Below are 13,252 nucleotides of genomic sequence, written 5' to 3' on the forward strand. Positions count from 1 at the left end.
ATGTTACCTCTGGGGTTCCTGAGTTTATATACAGTACATGGGATGGTTTGAGAGATTGGCTCAGCTTTCTCGCAAACATAGAAGATGCTGAGTTACTATACAGAAGGAAGCATGCTTTGGACCAACATAAAGATTTTTCAGTGTGTTCTGACAGTAAGGTATCCAGTGCGACCCTCTTACAATTAATTTTTTGCAATAAGTTTGAAGAATGGGTTTGGGTATGGAGGGGTCCGGGTGGGAATAATGGCCATGGGGATGGGAATAGAATGTGTATTCTCAAGCTCCCACATTATGATATCTGCAGGTGTCAGTCAATTGATGTGATCTAAGCAAGTGTTGAAGTGTCTTAGGAAAAACCTTAGCAATGGAAACTACTCGGCTTCTGTCAAGCTTTAAATGCGCAACCAAATTAAAATCTCCTCCAACCCCCAGATGGGGTGAATGAAACTTATCTAATACATGAAAAAAAAGACTTGAAAAAAGATAGCTTGTGAGTCATTGGGGTATATATAGAGGCTAATGTAATCAGTTTACCTTGTAATGAGCCCTTGGTAATTAGGAATCCACTATCAGGGTCTTTGTAAAACTTGTACATCCAGGATAACAGAATTTTTATGAAAATAGCAACACCCTGTGACTTGGACTAAAAAGTAGTAAAATAACATTGTTTATATGATCTGTCAACATAAGATGGATGGTTATATGTGGAGAAATGCATCTCCTGGAGAAGAACATCAGCTCTCATATGTATGTAAGAGCAAAAAGTTTTTTTCCTTTTTTGTGGGGAGTTAAATCCCTTAGTGTTATGAGATATTATTCTGAAACCCTTATCAATTTGAGATAATACATAGAGTTATAGAGAGTCCACGCCTGGGGGAGTGCCCATGCACCAACCTATAATGTAAAACAATATAGTGAAAAATCCTCAGTATTAGGAATAGAGCACAGCACCACTTTTTGTATACACAGGGGAAAGTTATGCAGGTTTCAGTAAATATATGGAAAAAAACAAAATAGTCAATAAACTAAAGTAATAAACATGGTACTAGGTGTCAAAGACCAACATGGGTCAAAGGGAAGATGTCCCTCTGACCAAACGGAAATTTTTAACTTGGACTATACAGTCCAATACTCTAATGGCGTGTACACACGGGCGGACTTTTCGACCGGACTGGTCCGACGGGACGAATCCATCAGACTATCTGACCGTGTGTGAGCTTCATCGGACCTGCAGCTGACATTTTCGGTCGAAATTTAGACGGACTTTAAATTTGGAACATGTTTCAAATCTTTCCGACGGACTCGAGTCCGGTCGAAAAATCTGCTTGTCTGTATGCTAGTCCGACGGACGAAAACCGACGCTAGGGCAGCTATTGGCTACTGGCTATCAACTTCCTTATTTTAGTCCGGTTGTACGTCATCACGTACGAATCCGTCGGACCTTGGTGTGATCATGTGTAGGCAAGTCCGTTTGTTCGAAAGTCCACCCGTGTGTACACGGTATAACATTCAAACTGAATCAGTCAGTTAGGATAGTCATGTGACTGAAAAGCAAAAAGATAAAGAATGCCCATTGAAAAAGTTCAATTCTGAATCGAACCAGACTGACAGCGTGATTTCAGAACACCAGGTTTTCACCAAAGTAGAGTAAGGGGGACATCTAGGTGGGCATGTCAAGACTTTGGCAATTTCCAGAAGATTCAAGTAGCTTATGAGTTTGCCAGCAGAAATAAACCCGTTAAAGAGGTTGTAAACCCTAGTTTATTTTAAATAAAAATAACAAACATGCCTATGCTTTCCTGTTCTGTGCAATCATTTTGCACAGAGCAGCCACAATCCTCTTCTAGGGTCCCCCGCTGGAAAGCCAATGGCTCCTGCTACTATTAATCTGTCCAATGAGACAGTAATTGGAGCCGCTCTGCTCGTGCACATCGCTGGATCGGATTGGGCTTAGGTAAGAAAGGGGGGGCTAACCTTGAGGCTTTACAACCACTTTAAGGCAAAGATGGAATCCGCAAATTGCATAGGACATTGCAGAGACTAGATACAAGATCCTAGCACTGAATTCTATGATCTGTCTTGGGAGAAGGGATCGCCCAGATAGGGGATGGTCACAGGGTAGACGGCATCCGTGGCAATACTGCAGCATCAAGGAGGCCCAGCTTCACCAAAGGCTCCTTTCCCTCTGGAACCGTAGTATCCATGTATGTGGTGCCATTATGAGGAACTTGCAGTTTGAATGGGAACCCCCAGCGATAACTAATCCTCTCAACTTGCAGCATGGTGGTGACCTCTTTCATCTTGCGAAGCTTGTCCAAGTTGGTGGGAGAGATGTCTGGCTATAGCTGCATCAGGGCACCGTCTAATTGAATATTTGGGGTGTTACAGGAGGCTCGTAATATTTCCTCCTTAAATCAGAAAATCTTTAAGGCACAAAACAATGTCTCTAGGAGGTTTCTCCAGAGGCAACTTAGGGTGTAGAGCTCTATGAATCCTATTGCATGTGAAGGAAGCGATTGAAGTATCCAGAAGTCAGGGGGCGTGTCCGACTTCCAGTATGTGAGGAACCTTTCCTTAGAGCTCCAGACCATGCTGTGGTCCTACAATCATCCTGAGAAGCCCCAGGCTTGAAATTTTGTTACCCTTTCGGCAGCATCCCTGTAGGAACACTCCGGTCGCATGACCATGGTAAATAAATACGGCCCAAGGGTCGGTGGCAAGCCCGCAGACCGGCTGGCCCACTTCACACATGAGGCGAGCAAAGATGGCGCCCAGACAGCTGAGGCAAGGCACAGCTCTACAGCGCTGAATGGACACCTGTGCACCGAGGGGGACATGGACTGGCCACACCCAACAGATCCTCTGGCGAATCCCCTGCCCTCTCCCCCGTCGGAGTCAGGGGAAGGAGGCTCCAGTACACAGCTAGGAGAACCAACGCTGGGCCAAATAATGGACACCATTAAAAGCTGCCATGCGGCACTCTCTACACAGATAGAGGATATACGTGTAGACTTTGCCATTCTGGAAGATGATGTCCACAAAATCAGACATAGGGTCACCAATGCAGAACAGCGTATCAGCACAGTGGAGGATGAACTTAATCCGCTGTTGGTGCAGGTGAGAGATGCAGCGGCAGACTACAAGTCCCAGGAAGCCAAACTCGGAGACATCGAGGACCGGCTTAGGAGTAATAACCTCCACTTCTTGGGATTCCCAGAAGGTTCAGAAGGTAAACACTCAGAGGAATTCCTATTAACATGGCTTAAGCAAACCTTTGGTACAGATTGCTTTTCCCATCTGTTTGCTATAGAGAGGGCCCATAGAGTCCCCCTCAGGGCCCCACAGCCGGGTAGATACACCAGACCCATGCTGGCTCTCTTTCTCTATTTTAGAGATAAAGAAACTATCCTACGCAGAGCCCGCAATATGCCTGAAATGATGTTCAATAACAACCGCATCGCCATCTTCCCGGGGGTTACTTCCAGGTATCGCGGCTCCGGCGATGTGATTGGTCGGAGCCGCGATGACATCACTCCCGCGCATGCGGGCGGTGATGGCGCACTCACTGAAGCAACGACACATACGTGCCGTTGCTTCAGTTTGTGTCAGTGCGCATGTACCGATGACGTCGGCATATGCAAATACAGGGGATATCTCCTAAACTGTGCAGGTTTAGGAGATATCCTGGGTAGCTACAAGTAAGCCTGATTATAGGCTTACCTGAAGCACAAAGTGGTCTGTAAGGGTTTCAACCACTTTAAGCACTTAGATGTAACAATTTTGTTTTATCATTTTTTTTTTTTTTTTTTAAATAAACTTTTGATCACATAGTAGACTAAAGTCCAGTATGTAATTTTTTTTTGGTGACAGGTTCTCTTTAATGAAACCTCAGGGGTCTAAAACACACCTGACGTCTCACCTGTCCTCCAATAAACCTAATGGAGTGCAGGTTGCATTCCTTTAGGTTTATCCCTGGCCATAATGGTTGGGGAAAGCCACACTAGGACTTGGAAGCCACCTTTTACACAGCGCTTCTGGGTCATTAGCACTAAGGGGAAATCAGCAAATGGACGTTCACTGATCTCCCTCCCCTCTACCCAGCAGCACCTGCTATTCTGGTCCTGGATCCACTAATGGGCATGCGGGGCATGTGCGTGGAGGGGGGGGCGGAACTTGCCCAATGTGTGTGGAAGCAATCAGATGGATTATTTCCATCTGACAGCCTAGAGTTGGCTTGTCAGATTTACATACACTCGGTGATATGCTTATCATTTACACTGTGCTGCATTTTTACTGCCCCCCCCCAACCACTCCCCTTATGTTGCAGAAGCATTTCAACCGTAGGCTGTAGTGTTGTGATGGTGGTGGGAGTTTTACACACACTCCTGGTGGTTGCAGCCATCAGGAATGTGCGTATAATCCACTGCAATACTACAGATTATGTATGCCTGTGCAGCATAAGGGGAGTGGTGTAAATAAGACCCAAAAGGAAGCATTTAATTTCACTGTGCTTATGATCCTAATCATGATGATAATCACAGTAAAGCAGGTTGTATATGGCTGTCAGACACATGTTTTTTTGCTCTGGCTTGCCACTTGCAGTGCTACATTTACTGTATCTATCTGTACCTTCCTCTAGAAAAGTGCTTTGCAGTTGTGTCGCCTTGCCTGTGCACTGGGATCCCTGTCCTGCGCCCTCAGCCATCTCTCTGCACCTCAAGCTGTCCGCTCTCTGTTTAGTCAGCTCCGAGTTACAGCTTTGCCCTCCACTCTCCTCAGCGCTTATTCAGGCAGGTAGTATCACTCCGCCAGGGAAAAGGCAGTAGCCGCGGCAGGCCAGAACTTTAAGATCAGTATCAGGGAAACATGGCACCGGCTTTATCCACCTGAGATCCAAATTAAAAAATAAGTCTCCTCTCTGCTTCCATTTCCTGGGCCCCTCTGCTGAACTTTTGGGGCCCAGGGAGATGAAATCATGTCTCGGCAAGCCTAGGAGCCAGGTCTTCTATTGAAATGAGCTTACACTATAGGTGAACAGCAAAGCTGCCCAGGCCCCCCTGTTAAGAGGACTGATTGTACTGTCTTATCAGCATCAGCTTATCAGTCGATCAGGGAGATCGGGCGATAGGATTTGCAAAGTTCAGGGTCCTTACCCAGCTTGGGAATAACCACTATCACCGCCTCAGACATGGAAGCCAGCAAGGCCCCCTCTCTCAGCAATGACAGGAGCATAGAGTGAAATTTGGGTGCTAGTTCCCCGGCATACGTTCTGTAGTACTCAGCCGGGAACCCATCCGGGCCCAGCGTCTTCCCTGCCTGGAGCGAGGAGATGGCCTGCTGGACCTCTTCAAGGGTGATAGGAGAATCAAGTTGGTCTCTGTAGTTATCTGTCAGGACAGGGAAATCAATATCTGAGAGGTAAATGTGGAGGTCTTCCATAGAATAGTCCACCCAAGTAGAGTATAGGTCTGAGTAATAGGACGTGAACCCCTCACTAATTGCTCTAGAGAAAACCTGTCTGACCCCGTCTTTGTCAATCAGTGAGGGAACGCTCATGGAGGCCGATTGTTCTCGGACCAACCATGCCAGCACCCCTTGCTTCCCCTCCTCAAAGATCCTCTGGGATTGCTGCAGTCGTTTTTTTTGGTCAGGGAGGTGCGGAGTAGCATTACCTCTCTAGTGCACTCCTGAAGTTTAGTATAAAGCTCCGGATCGCGAGTCTGGGTGTATTGTCGCTCCAGGGAGGTGGCCCTATCTTCAGCCTTAACTAAATCTGCTCTATGCTGTCTGCACACTGTTTGATATTGACCCCTGGAGGAAGCCTTGAAGGCATCCCACACTACCGCCGCCGGGGCCGACCCAGGGTTCAGTGCTCAGTAGGTATTCATTTGTTGATGGAACCCCGTATCCACCCCAGGGTCATAGATCCAAAATCACAACAATCTCCACAGTTTATCTGCAGGGGAACCTTTCAGAGACAACTGGAGAAGAAGCGGTGTGTGATCGGATATTCCCCTTGGCAGGATGGAAATCCACTGTACCCTGGACAATAGAGGTCTCCCCGCATATATCAGATCTATGCGTGAGAGAGTCCTATGTGTGGCCGAGTGGCAGGTAAAAGACCTATCATTAGGGTGGCGCCATCTCCACAGATCAGTCAGCCCATAAGTCTCTGCCCAAATGGACAGATCCGATGTGGACTCCCCCAGTGCGTTAAAACTATCCAACCCAGGGTTCGGTGTCATATTGAAATCCCCCATAAGCAACAAATTGTCCGTACCATAATTAGCAATAAGAGGACTCAGTTTGTGAAGTAACTTAGTCGAGGCAGGAGGAGGTATATAAACACCCACCAACAGCAGCTCCAAGCATTCCACCATTGCATGTATTATTATGTACCATCTATCGGGGTCAAGCACCAGCCCCAGAAGTCTAAATGGCAAGGACTTGCGCACTAGGATACTAATCCCCCTGGCAAAATTTGAGTAAGTTGAGTGATATAAATGACCAACCCAAGGCTTTTTCAAGCCAAGGGTCTTCCTTCCAACCAGATGGGTCTCCTGGAGAACACATACGTAGAGGATTATATGTTTTTAGGAACTGGAACACCAGTGACCACTTCACAGAGGAGTTAAGGCCCCTGGTGTTCCATGAGACAATTGTCAAAGATGCCATTCGATCGTCCAATGCATAAATTTAGGAAATTTTTCAGAGGACAAGCCCAACCCAGATGGAGCGGAGACAAACATCCCTGTTACCTCAAGAGAGTAGCCCTCAAGGGGCGGTAAAATTGTATGTCCACATGTCTGTGTCAGGTATGCATACACATAATAATCAGTAAAACAGGAACATAAACAATAATAACAGAAACAAAACATTCCCCATCCCCCCTCCCTGCCAGCCCCCCCAGAACAGTGGGTGGCATTGCTTCCCAAAAACCGCTCGGCAAACCGCCAAGCCATGGAGGTAACGTGTGCAAGAGGCTTACTGTACATATGCTTGCTGACCCATAACAACTAGGGTCGTCCAGATGATAAGTGAGATGCCGGTCTACCAGCAAGCTGGGGGTACAAAACTTAGTGCAGGTATTTGAGTGTTCCTGAGGCATACATGGGCCACTGGCTTAAAACGGTGTTCCCCTTAGATTGCAGATGGGGCAAAAGGGATGAAAAGTATAGGGGGAGACAACACCTAGTCTCCGGCAACAGGGGAGCACTAGATCATGGGACTCTGATTCTTCCAGGAAACAATTGGGCAGAAGATTCATCCTGCCATCTGTAAATACAATGTCAGCAGGGATGAAGCAGAGTCAATCATCAGAGAAAGCCAGAAAGCCACAGGTGAATGCGTAGCAAAAAATAAAAAGTTATAACTCAAGTGGAGCACAAGCTGTGGAACATATACTTGCTTTATCCCGCACGGATCGTGTCAAGCCAGGTGGACGCCTCCTCTGGGGATGTGAAAAATCTCACTCGTTCACCATCTTGATCCCGGAGTCTGGCAGGGAACAGCATGCTGTATTTCAGATTTTTGGCGCGAAGACGGGAACGCACTTGATCAAACGATTTCCTTTGACGCTGTGTCTCAATGGAGTAGTCTGGAAATATTAGTAGTTTAGCATTTTCATACTTCAGATCTCCTATTCCTCTGGCCTCTCTCAGGACAAGATCTCGGTCTCGAAAGTTGAGCAATTTAAAGATAAAAGTACGCAGGGGGGCCCCTGGCGAACCCCTGACTGTGGGGATCCTGTGGGCCCGCTCCACCACAAAATAGGGAGAAAAGGAGGTATGGGGTAGAAGAGACCTCAGCATCTGCTCCGTGAACAGGGTAGTGTCTTTGCCCTCTGCTCCCTCAAGCAGCCCTATGACACGCAGGTTATTGCGTCTGCTGCGATTCTTAGCATCTTCAGCATGCGACTCGAGGTGTTTAACTCTGACTTTTAAGGAATGAAGGTCAGCCGTGTGCTCTCTCTGTACATCCTCAGCTGCAGACACACGCTGTTCCACCTCTGTCACCCTGCCTCTGAAAGCATCAATGTCTCTCCTGATAAGGCCCAGCTCTATGTATACACTGTCCATTTTCTCAGTCAGAGCTGTTTTACAGCCATTAATTGCATCTAGGAGTGCTGTGTGTTCTGGAGGGGCTTGTGGAGCAGCAGCCTCATGACTCACCTCCTCCTCCTGGGATGCCATGATGTGAGGGACAGCTGCGGCCTTCCCTCCAATGTGGTGTGCAGTCCTGGCTTGTTTGTGGGACTGTCGGCGCACTGCTCCCCCCCCCCCCCATTTTTAGCCAGGCATGGGCAGCGGGATCCAGGGACTAAGGCTGGGTTGTTTTTTGCAGCGGATGGATGTCCTGCACCGCAGGAATGGCGGAGAAATGATCCAAACGGCGGAGCGGAGCTAAAACGCGTCCGCTCCCGTCGCCATCTTGGACACGCCCCCTAACGGCTTTTCTTTAAATTGTGTGTTTAACGCATGTTATTTTTTAGGTATTTATAGAGGGACTGTCTTGGTACGCCATATTCCTCTCTTAGCTCCTGAAATGACTTAAGATTTGTATCTTTATACAGTTGAACTAGTTGCCTCAAACCACATCTTTCCCATTCCTTGCTCCTCTCTACATTTCCCACTTCCTTTAAATGTTTGTTATCCCATATAGGGGAAAATTCTGTAAAGCCCTGACATCCTAACATCTTTTTACTTATTTCCTATGTTTTTTTAATCAACATAAAAGTGAGGGTCTTGAACAAAAAAGATTCAGCCTCCAAGGCCTCTATTAATGAGTTATGTTTTGTTCCTAAAAGCATAATTTCCCTATTCATATCTCCCCCCTCTGGGATACTACAGACCCTCAGGTGTTGCATTTGCGATGCCAAGAAATAATTCCAAGGATGTGGCACTGCTAGCCCTCCTTCCTTTTTCAGCCGCTGCATCTCTGGTGACAAGTGAGCGCTGCATCTCTGGTGGCAAGTAGCAAGCTGCATCTGGTGACAAGTGAGCACCGCATCTCTGGTGGCAAGTAGCCAGCTGCATCTTGGTGACAAGTGAGCGCTGCATCTCTGGTGGCAAGTAGCAGGCTGCATCTGGTGACAAGTGAGCGCTGCATCTCTGGTGGCAAGTATCAAGCTGCATCTTGGTGACAAGTGAACGCTGCATCTCTGGTGACAAGTAGCGCACTGCATCTTGCTGACAAGTGAGCGCTGCATCTCTGATGACAAGTAACAAGCTGCATCTGGTGACAAGTGAGCGCTGCATCTGGTGACAAGTAGCAAGCTGCATCTCTGGTGACAAGTAGCAAGCTGCATCTGGTGACAAGTGAGTGCTGCATCTCTGTTGGCAAATAGCAAGCTGCATCTGGTGACAAGTGAGGAGCTGCATCTCTGGTGGCAAGTAGCAAGCTGTATCTGGTGACAAGTGAGCGCTGCCTCTCTGGTGGCAAGTAGCAAGCTGCATCTGGTGACTGGTGAGCACTGCATCTCTGGTGGCAAGTAGCAAGCTGCATTTGGTGACAAGTGAGCACTGCATCTCTGGTGACAAGTGAGCTCTGCATCTGGTTACAAGTAGCAAGCTGCATCTGGTGACAAGTGAGTGCTGCATCTCTGCTGGCAAATAGCAAGCTGCATCTGGTGACAAGTGAGGAGCTGCATCTCTGGTGGCAAGTAGCAAGCTGCATCTGGTGACAAGTGAGCACTCCCTCTCTGGTGGCAAGTAGCAAGCTGCATCTGGTGACGGGTGAGCGCTGCATCTCTGGTGGCAAGTAGCAAGCTGCATCTTTCTTTCTCTCACCCTCTCTTTCTTCCTCCATCCCTCTCTTCCTTCTCCCTCCATCCCTCTTTCATCTCAGACTCTAACCACACCCATTTAAGCCACGCTAAGTATTTAGTTTAAACCACACCCATTCACGCGCCACATTTTTCCTCCCTCCGCTATGACACACCAACAAATGAATGCCACGGCCCCTAACTATAATAAGACTCTGCCTACAGACAAAAAAGTGTCCCTATACATTTTTTGACAATGTTGGCAACTATGGACAGGCTCCCAGTCAGATTTAGCAACAGCCCATTACAGGCAGAGACTCAAAGCCCCTTTAAGTGTAGCTCAGATAGTGAAACAGCATGTAACTTCTTCTCTGTGGTTACTGATCCCAGAACCACTTCTTCAGGCACTGCCAACCCACCTGGCTGCAGCTGCACCTTTCACCAGCCCACTCCTGGCTGTCTCTACACCAGTCCGCCCGACTGACTCTTCACCAGCCCACCCTGCTGACTCTGCCCCAGCCCACCGGGCTAACTCTCAGGAGATCTCTCATGGAAAGGCCTGAAGGCTTAAGCACACTGCTGTCTTCAAGGGAGACTAGCTACATGTGGCAGCCCACCCCCCCCTTTGTTGGTCCTGACAGTGTTGCACTACTCACTCTATCCTCTCTTGCTCTTGGCCCAAGACAGGACACCCCCTCCCAGACTAGGGGGCACCATTGTGGGCCACCAAAAGCCTCCTCAACACTGTATCTCCATCTTGCACCCAAATGCCCCTGCTGGAATGGCCCATGTCTATTTATGAGGTGAACTCAGACCCCTGCTAGCCCACTACTGGGGATTGGCTAAGGCCTCATAAATATTCAAGGCAGCTCCTCCTAACCCCCACCCTTTAGAGGTTCTAGAGGATTCTCCAAACTTCTAGACCAGGGGGAGGCATCAGAGAACTGCTAGGATGAGTTATACAGCCCCGACCCCAATAAACCCTGACCCAATTAAGACTCACTAGCGCAAATGTGAGTCAGAGTATGGTTTGCCATACATATATATATATATACACACTATATACATATTGGCTATATTGGATAAAAAAAATAACCTTATTGAAGTGTTACCACTCAGTTTGGGAAGCGCTGGCTTTTTTTGTTGTTGTTTTGATTGTAACACTTGGGATAGTGTATTTGCTAGATGCATCCCAACATCCCAAAGGGAGAGCACAGATTACCATCAGTTTATTATCTAAGCACACAATTATTGCAGCTTTTAGTAGATATCTAAAAGATGATTTAGGATACCACCAAGGATCCACTGTTCTACAGTGCTTCAGTACATGGTATTAGTGTCTGTAATGATGGAAAGTCAATTACTACTTACAAGTCTAACTTTAGTTTGATGGTTTCACGGATATTGAACTCATTCTCACTACTATAATCATTGTCGTTTCTCACCCATTCTGTTCTTCTCTCTGTCTCCTTACCACAAAGGTCCATCCACCATAAAGTGAGAAAAGGATCCTTTATAGACAAAAGTGAACCTGTTGAGTCTGTTTCATTTTTTGCCAAGGTTTTGGCAGTTGTTGAGAAAACGTATAACATTTTTACATTGATGTGACATTATCTGCTCTGTCTAATTGAGGAGTTGCATCTGTTCTGAAAGCATTATAGTAGCACATGTTTTTGAGAACTGACTTGAACATAACACAGTTTTGATGCTGATGAGAACCCTTTCCATTAGCCACAGAGTTTGCCATTCTTACTCATCATCATATCTCACATCAACAATGCATTTCAGTGAGCTTTACGCAGCTGTCACTTTTTTATTTTCTTTTTTTCTTATTTAACTTTAAAATGTTTGTTTGATAGGGATGACCTTTATGTTCGGGTCCAACATGAGTTCGTCTCGAACATTGGCTGTTCGCTCGTTCGTCGAAAACCGAACATTATGGGGCATTCGTGCCAAATTCGAGCGCCACGTAATGTCCCATAATGCACTGCACCCCACACTATATAAGGCTGCCTGCACATCGGCCCCGTGTAGTGTGTTGTTGGCGTGGACCGAGAGAGAGTTTCATTTAGATTGAGCAGGCAGGGAGGTTATTCAGTTAGCTGCAGTGTATTTAACATATACAGACAGACAGTCTCGTATATATATATATATATATATATATATATCCACTGCATCCAGTTTAGCTATATCTGACTGCAGGCCATTCCTGGTGTATTTTTTCTAATATACTTCAGGCAGGCAGGTTATTCAGTTAGCTGCAGTGTACTTAATAAATATATATAATATATATACAGCCAGTCTCATATATATATATATATATATATATATATATATATATATATATATATATATATATATATATATGTAGATATATATCCACTGCACACAGTTTAGCTATATTTGACTGCAGGCCGTTCCTGGTGTACTTATTCTAATATACTTCAGGCAGGCAGGTTATTCAGTTAGCTGCAGTGTATCTAATATATATATACAGCCAGTCTCGTGTATATATATATATATATATATATATATATATATATATATATATATATATATATATATCCACTGCATCCAGTTTAGCTATATCTGACTGCAGGCCAGTCCTGGTGTACTTTTTCTAATATACTTCAGGCAGATTATTCAGTTAGCTGCAGTGTACTGGGGAATGTGAGACTATCAATGGAGTCTGTGGACAGGCACACTCTAGGATTCATTACAAACCCTTCAGCAGCACTGAATGTGCGTTCAGAAAGAACGCTGGATGCAGGACAGGCCAGTAGCTCAGTTGCATACTGAGCTAGTTCTGGCCAGTGGTCCATCTTCAAGACCCAGTAACCCAGTGCATGCTCTGTTGGAAAGCTCTCCAAGTCTGCTCTTGCCCCTAGATATTCCTGCACCATGTAATGCAGACGCTGGCGATGGTTGTTTGAACCGATCAGACCTTGGTGCTGAGGGATGAAAAATTGTCTAAAGGCATCGGTCAGCCGGCCACCTTCTCTACTGCTCTTCTTCTGACTGAATGAAGCCTCAGCAACACGTTGTCCAGCACCAAAAAATTGTAACTTCCCAGGGTCTGCAAACCTTTCTTCAAGGCCTCCTGAAGATGTTTCATTCTCTGCTCCCTCTGCAAAGGCAGGATGAGTTCTGCAACTCTACCCTTGTAACGTCGATCAAGAAGGCTTGCCAGCCAGTAATGATCCCTCTCTTTGATACCACGAATCCTAGGGTCCTTACGCTGCATGGCCTCCCGGATTCTGCAAAGCCTGCAAAAGTTTGCAGAGGCATTCGATTCTGAGTCCTCTGGGTCACTAAGGATCACATGATCCGTAACAACCTCCTCCCAGCCACGTACAACTCCTTGGGTTTCTGGGGACTGAAAACCATCCTTTGAAGGCTGCTGCTGAGTGTTATCCTCCACGTCCATGCTGACACAATCCTCCTCCTTCACCTCCACCTCTTCTTCCTCTGTTTGGTGGGCCTGCAGGA

Source organism: Aquarana catesbeiana, linkage group LG11 (genome assembly GCF_042186555.1).
Source record: "Aquarana catesbeiana isolate 2022-GZ linkage group LG11, ASM4218655v1, whole genome shotgun sequence".
NCBI classification, from domain to species: Eukaryota; Metazoa; Chordata; class Amphibia; order Anura; family Ranidae; genus Aquarana; species Aquarana catesbeiana.